Below are 17,077 nucleotides of genomic sequence, written 5' to 3' on the forward strand. Positions count from 1 at the left end.
ACTTTCAAGACAGTAGCACATTATAGTTTAAGTGAAGCTCTTCATTAGATAGAATGAGAAAATGAGGCATGAAAGGAAGATAGAAAAGCCTTCTTAATAGTTCCTGTGCAGATAATGTAGGCCAAAGACAATCAATAGCCATGCCTCATTTATTTTATGTATTTGAACACTTACAGGCAAAATGTTAGTATTTGCTGTACTGTTGGGTTTCACAGACCCACATCCATAAGGATAAAATGGATTTGCATATTATGATGTAATGTATATGAATTTTTATTCAAATGGCAGTTGTTACTGTTAACTAATATGAAAGATAACAACTACTGCATTAGACTGGACACATTAAAAGTCATGCTGGTCTACTAATTTGATTGGTCATCAATGGGACCTCAACAATCGATCCATACATTCAGAAACACATTTTAAGATCACATAAAATGTACGCCAATAACTTAAAAGTCCAATTAAATACCCCAAATCAGACTATCTTTGTACAGTCAACTGCAGCTACTCCTGATTGAAAAATGAAACTGAAAAACACATGGTTTTCAATGCATTTTAAAATGATGTTTAAACAATTATTTTCTAACTTTCAAAATATAATTTTGTGTGACAGCCATGTCACAATATTTCAAATCCTTATGACCTCAATCAGATTCATTTCTTGAAATTAATAATGAAACAAGCTTTTAAGCTGCATTAGGAACAGAACAGGGAGATCCAACACATTAAAAAGTAAAAATGTGTGCTGGAAAAAATAAAGTGTTTCATAAAGTTCCTCTAAAATTACATACTAGACCAATTCTCTCCTACTGAAAATCTCTCACAAGAGTCAAGAATCTGGTTAGTCCTTCTGTGTACAAGCAGTAACTCATGTTAATATTCTAACTGAAATAGTAAAGCTTTTTCAACGTTCAAGAGAAATAAGATATAGCTTTGATTTCCACTGCCTACTCCTTGCACTCCTCCCCTACACATTTAGAAAACTGTGTAGCAGTAAAACAAGTCTGATTCAATAAACCTTTACATGAATAATTTTAACTTACTGGCTTCACTCCTGTAACCTGCTCGGCAGTGCCATTATTTTTATCATTCCCAAAGGAAAGCAGCTACTGAACATACACGCTCCAGAAATCAAACATATGGATAAGGTTTGACCTCTTGTTTACAGTTCAGTTTTTCTACTGCACAAAACCCAGGCTATAATACTAATATATTTGCTTATATATAATATTACAGTCTAGTGATTTTCTTATGTAGGAAATGAATGCTACAAATAATTAAATTAAATTGTGTTTTACTTGTGCTTAACCTCTTCTATGAACAGTGCTAATACAACAAAGAATAGCCACTACTTCACAGCATGGCAAATCCTACTTATAGAATTCAGTGGTTGCACCAAGTACACCACACAGAGGCTTGAATAAAGGGACCATCTGTAACAGAAGCTCCCCCGGGCTTGTGCACAGGGGAACAATAGGCACCACAAACAGTAGATTGTAAGAACTTTGGATGCACTAAATTCTGAGCCTATATACAGTTCTAGGGCTGGGGAGTTATATGTATATAGTTCTGAGGCCGGGAAAATCTTGTATTTGTCCACATGGAATAATTGCTTGACATTAATAGATTTCTGTGGCTCACAGGTAAACAAACAGTAGAGCTATTCTTTAAGTACAGCATCTCAAAACTGCAGCTTTTTCTACAGGAAAACCGAATTTTAGTTTACATCTAACTTGACAGTCCTTGACTGTTAGGGCCCCAGTAGCCCATCCCAATAAATGGACGTTACAGAACACATTTTTTGTTTCTTACAAAATGCTGGAGAACCTGTAGTCTTGAGTAGAATAGAAGCACACAACTCAAGACTAATAGAGTGGGTTTAAGCAAGATTTGGGAATTGCATTAAATGGTTACCACAATCTAAAGCTGAAACTAAAGGACAGTGTTCCACAAACTGCAAGACTGACAAATGAATCTGAGACAGTTCCCTTAAAAAAAAAAATATATATATATATATACACCCTTGACATTTAAAAATTACACTTCTCACTCTCTATTATTTACACAATGGTGCTTGTCCATTCAAAACTGTGGATCTGAAAGTAAGAGAATGGACAACAATACTCTTCCTTTGATATGATCTGAATACTACAGAAAGAGAGAGAGAGAGAAAGACAGAAAGAGTGAGATAAAAATGAATCAGCAGTACCTGATATCTGTACAGCCAAGGGATGTAACTGATTTCCCTGGAAAACTCTTTTGCAATGCTAGATAATATTTAGCTAGCAGTATAGTCATTCAGCAGGATACCATGGGATAAAAGTAGCACAGGCGCAACAAAAAATAACAACTTTAAACATAATATATTCTTTCTCATGCATTTGCAAAGAATTTACAGCTACTATAACTGATGTGCTCTAATCATAAAATACTCAGAAACTTTTATTAGTGGTAAGGGAAATGGTTGGAAGGAAAAGAAGCAGAGGACCTTGTGAGAATGTTGAGCATCCACTATTTACAGAATCTTTTCTCCTTAATGCTTATTAAGTAAGATTTTCACGAGAGGAAAGAGGAGGGTTTCGTGATGGTAGGAAATAAAAGATGCAGGAACAAATGACAGCAGAAGATTTTTAAAATTACTAAAGTAAAAGTTATGCTAACAGTGAATTCTTTTTTTTTTTTTTTTTTTTTTTGGCTCTTAAGTCTCTAACATTTGTACCAGTAAATTCTCTCAGCTATAAATAAATAATCTAACTTTATGTTTATCAGCAAATTTCAGAGAAATTGGAAAACATGTCAGTGTTAACAGTGCTCAGTATTTGGTTTCCTCTTTGCAGCTCTGGGGCATTCGCTTGGACTCCATCCCGCTCTTTTGTACTGTCTTTGCACTAAGTGGTGAAATAGGATCTTTGTTGTCCCAACATGTCACTCGTCCATTATGCAGACAGTTCCCAACCACAGACCGGTCTGTGAGCATAAAATATGTACAGATTTTAAAGCAAGCTTTGAATGTCTGTCTGTCTTTGCAACCAAAGCTGGAAGGACAGCAACAGTCCACTTTAAGTGGAATTCCTTCTTCAGTTCTCTTCATTTTCAGCTCTGAGGTCTCATGGTGATTAATGTACAAATGCATAACCACTGCATTAAACATGGGAATGGAGGAATGACAAAGTAATTATCTTACTGGCCAACATAAGAATTCCTAATGTACCTTTATGTAATGCCTTTGATCTCCTGGGAATTATTTTTAAGAACAGCAGGAAAAAGGCATAATCTATTATGAACAGAGGAATGAAAGGATTTATTATTAAGTAAATAAGAGAAATAACCTGCTTAACTAGGTTATTTTTACACCTGTTCATCCAGGCCAGCAAAGAAGCTAAGACACATACCACCAATTCCATGTGCTATTTCAAGGCTTATTTGACAGAGAGATTTCTTAAGTATATTACTGCCATTCATTTCTGCTGTCACATCCAGGTGTACAGAGCAAGAATGAAATGAATTAAAAATATTTTTGTCCTTGAAAGAGAATTCTGATGTTACACAGTGTTGTTACCAAGAGGAGTGACAGAGACAGGGATGACAGTTACTCATTCAATGACAACATGATCATCAGCCTCTGCAACTCCATTAACGCAGCACAACTCTTTGCCATAAGCCATTATCTCCGGTGGAAACAATGTCTTGAAGTAACATCAGCCATCAAAGTCACTACAAAAAGAAATCATGGGAGGGCATATAGTTAACCTCACCATCTGTCAGTATGTTTCAGAATCCTTAACATCTTAGTTTTCTGTCTATTATTTAAAGTCTATCTGTCTAAACACATTTTGTAGTCCTTTGTAACACATGTTTAGCAGAGCCTGACATTTGATAGAACACACAGATTTCAGAAGTAAATAGGGAAGCTCTGCTATGAAGCTTAAATCATTGCTCCTCACTTTAACTAATCACATAAAGAAAAGAATGCAAGGTTTTGCACGGAGTTTAATGAGCATAGAACAAAGCAATTTTTAACTTATTTTCAAAACTATCAAGATTTCAAGACTGATGAAAGGATAGTGATGTAAGCAAAAGAATTTGTCTCTGAGGTGAGAGACTTATTCCAGGGGGATATCGCTGTATTTCAAGTGAGTTAGTTCACTGTGGTCTGCACATTGCTAGACTTTCAGATCAGTAATGCAAGAGCAGGACACACACCCAACAGAAAACATCAATAAGGATCTGTTCCTACCTTTCATAAAAGATATGTATGTTTACTACGCAGAACTTCCCCAGGACATAGGAAATCATGGTTCCAGATTGCATTGCTCATCTGTAGAGCTGGGAAATGAACATCTTTTCCTAAACAGGAGTGCTCTTTTCACCGAGCCACCATTATTTACTTCTTATCATGGAAGGAAATGGAGGAAAGGAAGGAAAATACATTTTGCTATTATCTGGCGTAACAGAACAGATCCTTCTCTGTGGTCCAGGATAATGGTGGTTTGCAGCACAACAAACAATTTTGCTGTCTACATATATTATTTTATCATATTTATGGGTCTAATCAACACTGTTATTGAGGCTTTTTCAGTTATATCAGCTCTTTGTCTATGTTAAGTGATCTACATTGGACTGCACACTGCCATTTCAATGGTGATTAGCATTTTCTTCTAGTACTGTTGAATTCTGTGGCATAACCAGTAACACTTCATCTTAAACAATATTCTTTTTCTTAGCTTTCGAGTCTTCAAAAAATATGTCACCATGTCCAGGTGATACAGTTTATATATACTTAACTCACTTAAAGACAGTCTGAGTATCTGAATTCCTTCTGCTCAACTCCAGTTTCATTTAAAAACTAGCATGGAAGGAAATGGCTAAAATAAATGGATGATTATGCAAAAACTTTCACCCACCCACTTCCACAACTGCCAGGAGAACTTGTGTTTCATTAGAATATTTCCATCTTCTTTTATGTCAAACTGAGGTAAAGTCTACAATAATATGAGTAGTTAAAGAAATAAATGACATCTTTGACCTTGCTTACAATTCTAAAAGGAGATTTAAACGAAAATATCAGTGACCAGTTTTTCTGTGAAGAGTGAGCAAATCTGAAAGTAGAAGTCTACATAATTCACTGATATTAGCTGACTGAAAAATAAACTAATACTGACTTTAATTGTCCATGCACGTTTACTACTTTTGATTACTACTTGAATTTCATAGCATAAGATTAGAAAAAAAAAATGAAGAACAGTGTGTCTTTGCTGCTCTAAGTGCCATCTAAAAACATGCATATTTCTTCTGAAACACAACAGAATTGCTATAGTCACTCTAAAGTGTAAGACATACGTTCTCAACTTATTATTAACAACTTGGGGAAAAAAAAAAGAAAGCAAGAACAAAAAAGCCCTGCATACACTGAATGTTCCTAAAGTACTTTAGAAGGACAGATGTTTCAGCTTTTCTAGTGTCATTCAGTAACGCTTAACACAGCTGGAGTAAGTGCATTAAGAAGCAAGCACAATTAAATTCGATCAAAAAGTAATACCCACTTTTCTGAACAACAGAAAGTTTCAAGTAGCTCTATTGCTCTGAAAAGTAATTGAAAGTGGCTTTACAATTAGATAGAGAACCTATTAGAGAAGCTTCACTCCAAACATCAAGACAGAGATGGAAGCAAAAGCAGACAAATGTTTATGAAGTAATGAAGCGAGCATTTTACTTATGATTTCACCGGTATGATGTGACCTAATTACAGTGAGTTATTCAGCCATGGTTGTGAGTGAAATAATATATTCCACCTTTACTTACTGGAAGCAAAACATCCTGAATGAAGCCAAAGAGAAATGTCAAAAGACAGTTATAACAAATTGCACTGAAATGGTAGTATGTCACAGAAATTATCTCAGTCAATTGGGATTTTACATTTTCTTAGTTAAATTCTTGTTTTGGTCAGTTGGTTAGCATTGGTCAGACTTGTAAAAGTCTTCTTCACTGCCTTTAAAATTCAGTAATAAGTTATATGCTGAACTTCTCTAAAATAGCTTTAATAAAAGTGCTATAATGGAAGCATCTTTGAGAGGATGTTTGCATTTAATTTTAAGAAAATGCAAGGTTTTCATTATGGATAATAAATTTTCTCTTGCTATTGAATGGCAAAACTATACAAGGAAAGCAATTAAAATAATAGCTGGATTCTTGAAGTAGGAAATACTGCTTTAGACAAACTCATGTACTGTGCAAGTAGCAGTCAAGGATATGACCTTGGAAGCTAAAGCTTGCAAAATGCCATTACTGTATGCACTACCATATGCTGTCTCAATATTTTAGCATATAGGGCTGGATTACTGCATGACTTTCTAAATATTTCCCCTAAATGCAATTTCCTCCTATGCATACAAAATCCAGATGCTGTGATTTAGCATGCACAAGGAGGTCTCTGTATGAAACCTGAGTTCTGACAGAATTACGCTGGCTTCCTGTTCAACACTGAATTGATTTTGAAATTGCTATATGATAACCTACAGTATAAAGCTCTGCACAATTTAGAATCTCCGTTTTTATCTACCCTATTATCTTTAAGAGTCTAGAGGTTATTGAGACTATCTAAAGTTGGACATTTCAAAGCGATGTGCATACTTTCAGCTGTTATACTTGTCAATTTGAAATCCATTTCCAGCTGGAGTTTAGAACATGGATTCAGATTCATTTAAACATAAACTTTTATGTTTTCACCCTGACATCTTCATCAACTGAGCACTTGAGCTTTGTATTTTATATTGTTGGAAGTACTAAAGTAAACAAACATAAAATTACTTAGCAGGGAAATGTTTTACACCAAGAGTTTCTGTGTGTTTGTCTTTGTGCTGTAAATAAACCTGAAGCTGTTAATGAATACTTAAGACTGCTTTCCAATAAATAAGAAAGTTTGACTACATAGAGCAAAACGGTGTACATACACTGCTTTTGCACTGCAGTATTCTGGGATCAGATTTGTAATATTAGATCCTATTAAGAATGGAGATAATCATTAACTGCTTTTCACAGAATCACATAATTGTTTAAGTTGGAAGGGACCTTTAAAGGTCATCTGATCCAACTCCCCTGCAACAAGTGGGGACATCTATAGCTTGATCAGGTTGCACAGAGCCTGATCCAGTCTGACCTTGAATGTCTCCAGGGATGGGGCATCCACCAACTCCCTGGGCAAATTGTTCCAGTGCCTCACCATCCCTGCTGTAAAAAACTTCTTCCTTATATCCAATCGAAATATCTTCTCTTCAAGTTTGTAACCACTTTCCCTTGTCCTGTCACCACTGATCATGCTAAAGGGTCTGTCCCCTTTCTTCTTATACCCCCTTAAGAACCAAAAGGCCACAATCAGCTCTTCCTGGAGCCTTACTAGCTCTTGCAGCCTGTCCTTGCAGAGGAGGTGTCCCAGCCCTTGGATCATTTTTGTACTTGTTTTCTAGATGCATTCCAACAATTCCATGTCTTTCCTGTACTGAGGACTCCATCTCTTGACACGATACTCCAAGTGAAGTCTCACCAGTGCAGAGTACAGGGGCAGGATCACCTCCCTTGCCCTGCTGGCCATGCTCCTTTTGGTGCAGCCAAAGATACAGTTGCACTTTGGGCTGTAAGGGCACACAGCTAATTATGTCCTGCTTCCCATCCATCAGTACCCCCAAGTCCTTTTTGGCAGAGTGATACTCAGTCCTTCTATCCCCAAGCTTGCATTGATGGTAGAGGTTGCCATGACCCAGGTGTAATACCTCACACTTGGTTCTACTGAACCTCATGAGGTTCACCTGTGCCCACTGCTCATCCTGTCTAGGTCTCTCTGGATGGTATTTCAGCCTTCAAGAGTATAAACCTCACCACACAGCTTGGTGTCATCTGCAAACTTATTGAGGATGCACTCAATCTGACTGTAACTGATGAAAATACTTATGAGCATTTGTCCCAGTATTGACCTCTAAGAAACACCACTTGTCACTCCCACAATAAACAGAGGAATAACTCAACCTGACCAATGAAAAGATTCATCTGACTAGGGCCAAAGGTAAGTGCTTAGGGAAGAGTATTGGAGTGAGGCAAGCATATCCGTGTTAATATAGTAGCCCATATTCTCTCCCGGTTTCTACCTATCCAGTGCTGAGGAACACCCGAAGCATATGTTAAACCTGTACGAGTTTTCCTTCTAGGTGTTCTATAAACATACATAGTCACGTTATCCTACAGCAACATACTCACAGTTTGACTATGCATTTTGTGAAATAAAGTTGTTCTGCTTATAAAATGACATAAGGAGACACTTGGAAAAAAAGATCTATTCTGATGTTGTTGGCAATAATAAACATGGTCACTTTCTATCCATAAAAGTTGACAGAATGCTAATGTGTTCAAAATGTAGCATGAAAGATACCCCTTAACTAGCTCTTTATCCAAATCTGTCAGAAATAGCTATACGTCCATATTCTCCCATGTGTATGACCTTTCAGACATTAGACAACTACCATGCTCATTCTTAGGATAAAAAAATGTTGAAGTTTAGTGCAACATTTTCAACATCAAGTGAGATTATGGATAAGCTGCAATCCTTTTCAGTGATCTTTTTTTTTTTTTTTTTTTTGTAAATTTTTATTATTCACAAAATTTATTCAGAATGTTTGACTTTACACAATCTTCTTAATAGGAAAAATATTACCTGTTTTTCTGATAATTTCTTCCTGTACAGGAGTATGTTGTTACATGAAGACTTGTGCAGCTTATGCTACCATAAGGTGGCAGCATATAACACGTATTTATTCTGCTGAATTTATATGTAACAGGCATCTATTTTCTGTGTGCTTTAATTCACATTTTTGCAATTAAAACAATTGTGAATTGAGAGAGATCCCTAACAACATTTTTCAGATTATCCCAACAGGAAGAGTTTTTTATACTATACCATCCTTTGTGAAAATCTTTATGGATTGTAAGTTAATGAAGATAAATTTCCCTAGAATACAAGGCCAGTAGAAACTGAAGTGTTGTTCTTGATATAAGCATCTACGCAAGCACATTCTTTTGAGGCTGAAAACACAGAAACTAATATTTTTGAAGTAATCTTGAAAATAACAAACTGCTAATAGCTACATTTTAGTAGATTGTCATCTATAAATGTAACAACATATTATTAGCAGTGCACCTTGTATTCCTTCTGAACAGCATTTGCTATTGAAAAGAGGAAACAAAGCACTGAAATTAAGATAAGAAAAACAAAAGATTGCTTTGCTACAGTTCTACGTATTTCTGTATCTTGCTTTCCACAATCTTTTTTAAAACACACACACACACAAAATCTGTTTCAATAAGTTTCTGCGGAGATTGCAATATTAAAAATAATGTGGTAGGCTTATAAAATGATTGCTAGAATTTGTATTAAATAGAATTTTGTGTTCAGATTTGATTTGGACAGCTGGAAAACACTGTGTCCTTACTGCAAATTATATTTATGTAAAATAAATTCTTTTTATGCACACGGAGAAGATCAGAGATACTGATTGGGATTTGGAATAATCTGTTTTTGTATACCTCTTACATTGTGAAAAGTGAATGAGTAAGAAATATGCATAATGAAAAATATACATTAAGAATGGTTCAGAACTGGAGTAGGTTGTGTAGAAATGCTGTGAAATCACATTCTCTCAAAATTTTCAAAGTTTTAGATGAAGAAGAGTAGACAGTAATAATAGTGTGAGCTATGACACAAAGTATGGTTTCACTATACACCATACTATTGTATTACATGGACAAAAACAGAGAATGTTGACAATTTCTCATTATTAAGCTATGTAGTCAATCGTTAACTTCTATGAATTTGATTATTCATAACTACAAAAAGGACTCATTTTGGCCCTTTTCATTACATTTTTGAGATGGCATTGGAGTTGGCTTTATAAACCGTTCACTGGGAGAAGCATGACCACCACAGTACTACTTTCACATTGCTTTTTCCCCACATAACCTTTTCACAAATTTCCCACCTCTGTTAACAATGGAACTAGCCTGATTTAAAGAAGGGAATGGTTCACATAGCCTCTGCTTTTCAACTCCTTTAGAACAACATTGGGACTGTTGAGAGGCTCCTGCTCACTACTGATAAATGTTCAAAGGTACTGAATTCGAGAGCACTAAAACATAGCCCTAGGCTATTAGACTGAAGACTCTAGCAAAGTAAACAAAGGAGACAATAAAACAATAATTTGTCTACCATTTTCTTCCAATACTTTGTGTTTACCAGCCGTTTCTGGCTTTTGGGGAGGATTTTTCACTTCCAAAACTGTCAGCTATAAAAGTATACCTGTATAGAGCAGTCCAGAAAGCTCATGAAACAGTATCTGAGGGAAAAATATATTTCTTGGCAGATATGTCTATGCAAATTATGGTCTTCATAGCAAGCCACAGCAGACATGTGAGCACACTGATAGGAGGTGTAAGAGGCAGGCCTGGGAGGCACATTAGTAGGAGGTAGGCCCAGCTGCCTGCTGGGCTTGTTGATGCTTGTTGACAGAAAACCACCTGAAATCACTGGAGCAACTGGACATAACTCTGGAGTGTTTCAGCAAAGCAAGAAATGAAGCTCCTCTAACTGCCACTTTGGGGACACACAAACAAAGTCATAAAGCAGCCTTGGAGACCGTTCAAGTCTCCTTCTGCAGCTCAGCCTTGAGGCATTTGTCTGCCTAGGGCAAATTTTCACAGTTCAGTAAAGAACTCTTGAATATAGTGTTCTAACGTGAGTGCCAGCACAGCATTTACCATGGGACAGCTTTGTGCAGGGGACAGGCAGAAAGCTCAAAATTAAGATACAAGTTTGATAAAAAATACATCTTGGAGCTCAAAAGAAAATGAAACGTCACAGAAGTGCAGTTTAACAGGACTGCTGAAAATTCTTTTTTATATTCCCTACTTTCTGTGCCTTTACTTTCCCAAACAGAACACATGATAGTACTACTACATTTAGCCTCAGGAGACTGCTAAGAGAGGGAAACTGATCTTTAATGGAGCCTCCTGATTTCACATCCACGCTGCTGCTTAGGAACAAAGCTAATTGCAACATTTATACTTGAATATGACAAGCATGTATACATATATATATACCTATATACACTTATATATATGTGTATATTTGTCATATATAGAAGGAAGGGAGGGAGGGAAGGAAGGAAGGAGGGAAGGAAGGGAGGAAGGGAGGAAGGGAGGAAGGGAGGAAGGAAGGAAGGAAAAGAATGGAGACCACAGAATCACAGAATTGCTTGGGTTGGAAGGGACCTCAACTATCATCAGGTTCCAAACATTCTCTGTGGACAGGATTGCCAACTTCTAGATCAAGCGCTAGATCAGACTGCCCAGAGGCCCATCTAGCCTGGACTTAAACACCTCCAAGGATGGGACATCCACAGCCTCTCTGGGCAACTCGTGCCAGTACCTCACTACTCTCTCAGTAAAAAACTTCCCAGTATCTAATCTTTATCTGTCCTCCTTTACTTTAAAATCCCCTTGTCCTATTCCTATCTACCTGCGTAAAAGTTCATTTCCCTCCAGCTTATTATCACCCCTCAGAGGCAGACCAGCCAGTAGAAGGGAACCTTGCCCTACAGTAGTCTGAAAACTGACTTTTCCAATCACAATATTGCTAAAATTTATCTTTTTCTGTTTCAGTGCTTTTATATTTGATTTTATTACCATGCCCCTTCCAAAAACAAAATGAAACAAAAAACAACCCCTCCCCCACCCCTTCCCCCCAAAAAAACCCAACAACAAACCAAACAACAACTAAAAATACCCCAGCATACAAGAAACTAAATCAGATGTCAACATTCAGATTATGTAACATGGAGAGACTTTGCTTTCTCCTGTGTACATTGCTTGACAGGACTGAGGCTGTACCTCTATTTTTTCTGTTCAGAATACTCTCTCCTCCCAAAGGGGAACACTATGAGGTACTCTGATTATAGTCTCCGTATCATTAGGTCTTAGTGAAGTGCCTCAATAACTGACCTTATTTTCAGGTGCTGAGCCCTGGCAGCTTCTTTTAAAGTAAATGAAAGTTGCCAGAGCATTTCAGAAATCAGTGCACTTAATGTTTTCGTCTATCTCTGGATTTAAGGATCTAGTCTTCTTACCATTTCTTTTTTCTTTCCTATTTTTTAACTGCTCTGTAATCCAGCACCAAGAGAAAAGTAATGATAGCAGATCTGAGTACAAGAAAGATGGTCCAGGCTTGGAATGCCTTCTTCTATCAGCTGGAGTTAATTATTAAAGAGAGAGTCTCATCAAAAATAATGTCTGTTAATGTAAGTATTGTTTACTACTGTGTTAGATCTCCACATAGCAAGATTATGCAGCTATGAAGATTTCTTCATCTCCAGCCTGTTAACTTTATGGTTTTGACAAGTCTGTATAAATCTGACATGCACTCAGACTTGGCCAGGTTTACCTGAAATATTTAACAAAGACAAGCCTTTCAGTTTGAATCATGCCGAGACTGCCAGATATTAAGTGAGCGGTAAACTACTTTCTTCACAGGACAAAAACAAGGAAAGCCACACTTACAGTTTTAACACTGTAGCTTGTTGCAGACCACTAGTGAAGCAAGGTCATCTGATGGAACAGGTACTTGCATTAAAGCATCTAATACAGCTGGAAAACAAACAAAACAAGAATTAGTCACTTAACATACTTCTGTGGTTTAGATTGCTCTATGCTTTCTTAGGGCTGTTACTGTTTCCTATTTCGGACCTCTGTTCTGCAGTTGAGTGGCTCATGACAAGTTTTGGGCTTTGGACTATAGCAGAATAACGTATTCAGACCTGCACAGAGGTGGACATACTTCTTGGGACGGAGTTTGGGGAATTGAGACAATTGCTGCAGGCAACATCCAGGCTAATCCCATTTCTAAAGAGAGGAAAACTAGTCCGGAAGGTTCCACTACTTTTGTTTCTTCATGAAATTACTTCCAGGATGTTATATAGTACCCAGCATTTAAAAATCAGCTGATTTCCACTCTGTCTATCAAAGAGAAAGGAGATGTGTGCAGTACATGCTGATGAAACAGCTACCAAATCCCCAAGCCATCATAGCAGAATAAAATATGATGAGCTTATTTTAATCAGAAATTTCATTTGTTAATTCACAGAAAATATACAGGCAGGCAGGATGTAAAACCATCATACAACTCCTTTTGATGTTTATTTGGATTCTAACTACACATGAAAAAAGCAATTGAGATTGAAAAAAAGAGATGCTGCACTCAGTACTACATAAAATGCACATGCAGTACTGTATAAAATATCACAGATATTTCTGACAGTGGTGAATGATTGTATTTATGTAGCTTTACAATTGTGTGAACCACAAGCAGTAGGCCGTTCGTGGATTCATCTCTTCTCATGGGCAGCTTCTGCCTGCAGATCTTCTGCTTAACCTAACGGCATCCACCAAAAGCCCTTAGGGAGTACCACTGCCTCAGAAGCAACACCTCTTGCCCCCTTCGTGTTTGTGCTCAGACGTTATTTAATTATTTTGTTTGTATGTTTTTTCTGAATAAACTGCTGTAAAGCAACAGAGCTAACACAGCCATTCCTAAGCACTCAGAAGCATCAGACTCCAGTGGAAGTAGTGTCATGAAAACAGTTCAAAAATACTGCAATTTCAGAAGTTATTCTTTGCTCCTGTTATTCAGTCCTCCTATTAAACCTTTAAAGACTGTTTTTTGTTTGTTTGTTTGTTTGTTGTTGTTGTTTTTGGAGTTATTTTTAGCTTATTTCTACATCACCTGGACTAGAAACTTTTTAAAAAGAAAACTAAGATTCTGAACTAAATTTTCATTGGGAATGTAAAGGATTAAAAATAGTGAAACAAAATAAAAGTAACTTTTGACACAATGCACAGTATCAAAAATGGCATAATCTTGTCTTAAATAGCCTTGAGTCAAAGAGATTTGTCTAGTCCTCATTACCATGAACACATGATACTAGAAGAGGAGATGTAAGTTTCAGAGGTAGAAAAATACCACACAGTTAGGAGGTTCTTCTGAGGATTAATTTCTGTACATGGAAATTAGAAACGCGAACACAAATTTCTACTCCATTTGCAAGAAACAAGTGCAACAATTTCAATAAACCAGAGAAAATTTCCTAACATCCAGGGAAAATTTTAATGGTCCAAGTAATATCCCTTAACAATCAGATGCTTGTCCTACTCTTCATGCTGAAACAAATGTTATGCAGTTCCAGAATACACCTATCTATATACCTCTGCATATAGCTAAGTTTCTGTCGTAGTTAACTGACAGTTCTTTCAGAATGCATAGCTCTTCTGTGATAAGAGCTGCTCTTTGCAATACTAGATCCATGTACTTACGTTATAGAAAAGTCAAATCCCACCACACTTTTGTATCTTCAGGTTTATTATTCAATTTTCCACAGGACAAATGCAAGCAAATGTACAGCCTCGGCATGCCAAACATTTCAGCCCTGTGGAAATGAAGTTCGGCTTTGCTGAATCTTTTTTGCTGTTTGCAATGATGCTCAGCTCAGGCTTACTCTTGCTTTACCATAGTCAAGGAGTTATGGATTTTCCCAGTAATCATAATCACAGAATGGCTTGGGTTGGAAGGAACCTCGAGGAACATCAAGCTCCAACCCCCCTGCTGCAGGCAGGGCCACCAACCTCTTTATCTAATACTAGATCAGGCTGCCCAGGGCCCCATCCAACCTTGCCTTGGACACCTCCAGGGATGGGGCATCCACAACCTCTCTCAGCTGTGTTTCACCCAATAGCAATGCTGGTCTCCTACGCAAGGAGTCATCTGTCCTTCCAACTGACTTCCTTATCCTGCCAATTCGAGGTGCAAAAATGCCACTTCACTTGCAATAATGAATACTGTGGAAGTTGGGAAGGAAGAAGGTAGGATGAGGAGGACATCAGTTACAGCACTGGGCACCTGATGCAATCAATGTATGGTTGGTCACATGGGTGTGGGGCCTTTCTTCAATACCAGCTATCACCAGTGCTGCTACTCCTCTCAACACACTGTGCAGTGGGAAATAAATCATTTAAATTTTGTTAGTCTGATTGGTGAAGTAGCTGCTTCAACTCACCTGTAAAAAGCATCAAGTCTACCAGAAACATTTTGTGAGCTCAGTCCAGCTCACTTGTGTTCAAATACCTTGTGAAAGACAGCCCAAATTCACTAAAATGCTCTTTTACTCAAAGAATTAATACAAACAACTTTTCATCACAACTGGTTGCCTATCACCACATTCTACAAGAAATCAGTTACCTCTAATTGAAAGCAAACATAGAACAGTAGAAAATTATATCTATTCCATTTATATCAATTTTCCACTCTAACATGAGCATCTACAACCTACAGGAGTAGACAATTTGCCAACTAATGCATTACATTTTGCAACCACATGAGTGAAACTGCAGGTAATGCTTTAATTAGCCAAATTTCTTCCTGTGTTGGAAATACTAAGTGCCATAACTGAAGCTAAATAGGCTTATCTATGAAAATCTAATTTTCACATCAAAATTTTCTCCCAGAACAATTACCAAAGAAACAGCATCCCAAGCTCCTAAAGTTCATGGCGATTCTTCCACTCAGAATATATATATATTTAATATATATTTGTTCTTTTCACTGCATTGTCCTATTTCTGCTCTCAGCAGATCTACTGGAAACTTAAATGCATTTTGATAACCAACAAAAAAGTCATTAGAAGATATAGATTTGCAATATGTTGCTGACATACGTCAACCTACTTTCTCCTCACTTTTGTATGTGGAAATTCAGTTGAATTTCCTGGGTATTGTACTTCACAAACTTATGAAAGTATCACAACTCTGACCTGTCTTTCATTCACACAGTAACACAGAATAGTAAAGATTCACATTCAACAACATAATTAAGATAACTGAAGATCTGCCCATCTCAGTTTTCAGAAATTGACTGATTTGTTTGAGTTAAGCATTTTTTGAAAATGCAGCACAGGGGATCCATATTGCTTGCAGTTAAGTGGTTAGCTTTTCAGCCTTAACTACAAAGAGAACAGAATCTGCCTAATCATAAATACTGACAGAATGTCATAGTGTCCCATTTCAGCTGGACAATTTATTCAATCTCTATGTACTAGTGAGCTATGTCACTGTATTTCAATGTTCCAACCTTATTATACTTTAGGTAAAATGAAACCAAGCAACCAAAGGGAAAAACAAGCAAACAAAAAAAACCCCAACAAAACAACAAGAATGAAAAAGAAACAAAAAAAACCCCACCCTAATATTCCTATTAAGCAAACATCTTTTAAGAAAAAAATCCTAACAGAATGTTCACAGTGGATATGAACAGGACTCAGAGGGGCTAAAGGCTATATCTTAATTTATCTTGAGGATTTTTTTTTCTTTCTTATCCTGTGTTGTGACCTCATTTTTAAAGGAAGAAAAAGACAAAACATAAAATCAATTAGATGATAACTCTTTGATGTCTCCTCCCAGTGGAGAAGCAAAAGCTCTCAGGCAAATATTTTAGGAATAGGCATGGTCTAATGCTGTGGGAAATCATCCTCTAAAAAAATACACAAAAGGAGAAACACTGTGCAGGACAGAAAGAGGATCAGAAAGTAACAGTGGAAGACTAATTGAAACAACAGTGAAAATGGTAAGAGTATCTGAAATCTCAGATAGTATTTTAGAACAATTTTTCTAGCCACATTTAATAACAGTTTATTCAACAAATCTTTTGCTGTCTGACTGTATTCTACCCGTCTCCTCTACTTATGGCTACAGCCCCTGTGGCCATTCTAGCAGAAAAATGAGAGCACAAAACAACGTAACGTATACTTAATACTATACGGATCTGCTAAATCACAGTTTAGTTTTCAGTGTCAATCACAATTATATTTATAAAAGACAGGTAGCAATGGTCCTTGCATAATACGCAAGCACAGATACTGATTTAAAAAAAAAAAAAGAAAAAAAAAGCTGGACATACTAGCTATCTTTTTATAGGTCCTAGAAAAAAAAATCT

General features: G+C 36.8%; 1 non-coding gene across 1 annotated transcript in view; it reads right to left on the reverse strand.

Moving 5' to 3' along the window:
* Positions 1-17,077, reverse strand: part of LINGO2 — a 318,294-nt gene that overhangs the window by 74,003 nt on the left and 227,214 nt on the right. Inside the window, exon 3 of the transcript XR_005842969.2 lies at positions 12,598-12,684. This is a non-coding gene — a transcript (leucine rich repeat and Ig domain containing 2). The remainder of the gene's footprint in view (positions 1-12,597; positions 12,685-17,077) is intronic.

Source organism: Gallus gallus, chromosome Z (assembly GCF_016699485.2).
Source record: "Gallus gallus isolate bGalGal1 chromosome Z, bGalGal1.mat.broiler.GRCg7b, whole genome shotgun sequence".
NCBI classification, from domain to species: Eukaryota; Metazoa; Chordata; class Aves; order Galliformes; family Phasianidae; genus Gallus; species Gallus gallus.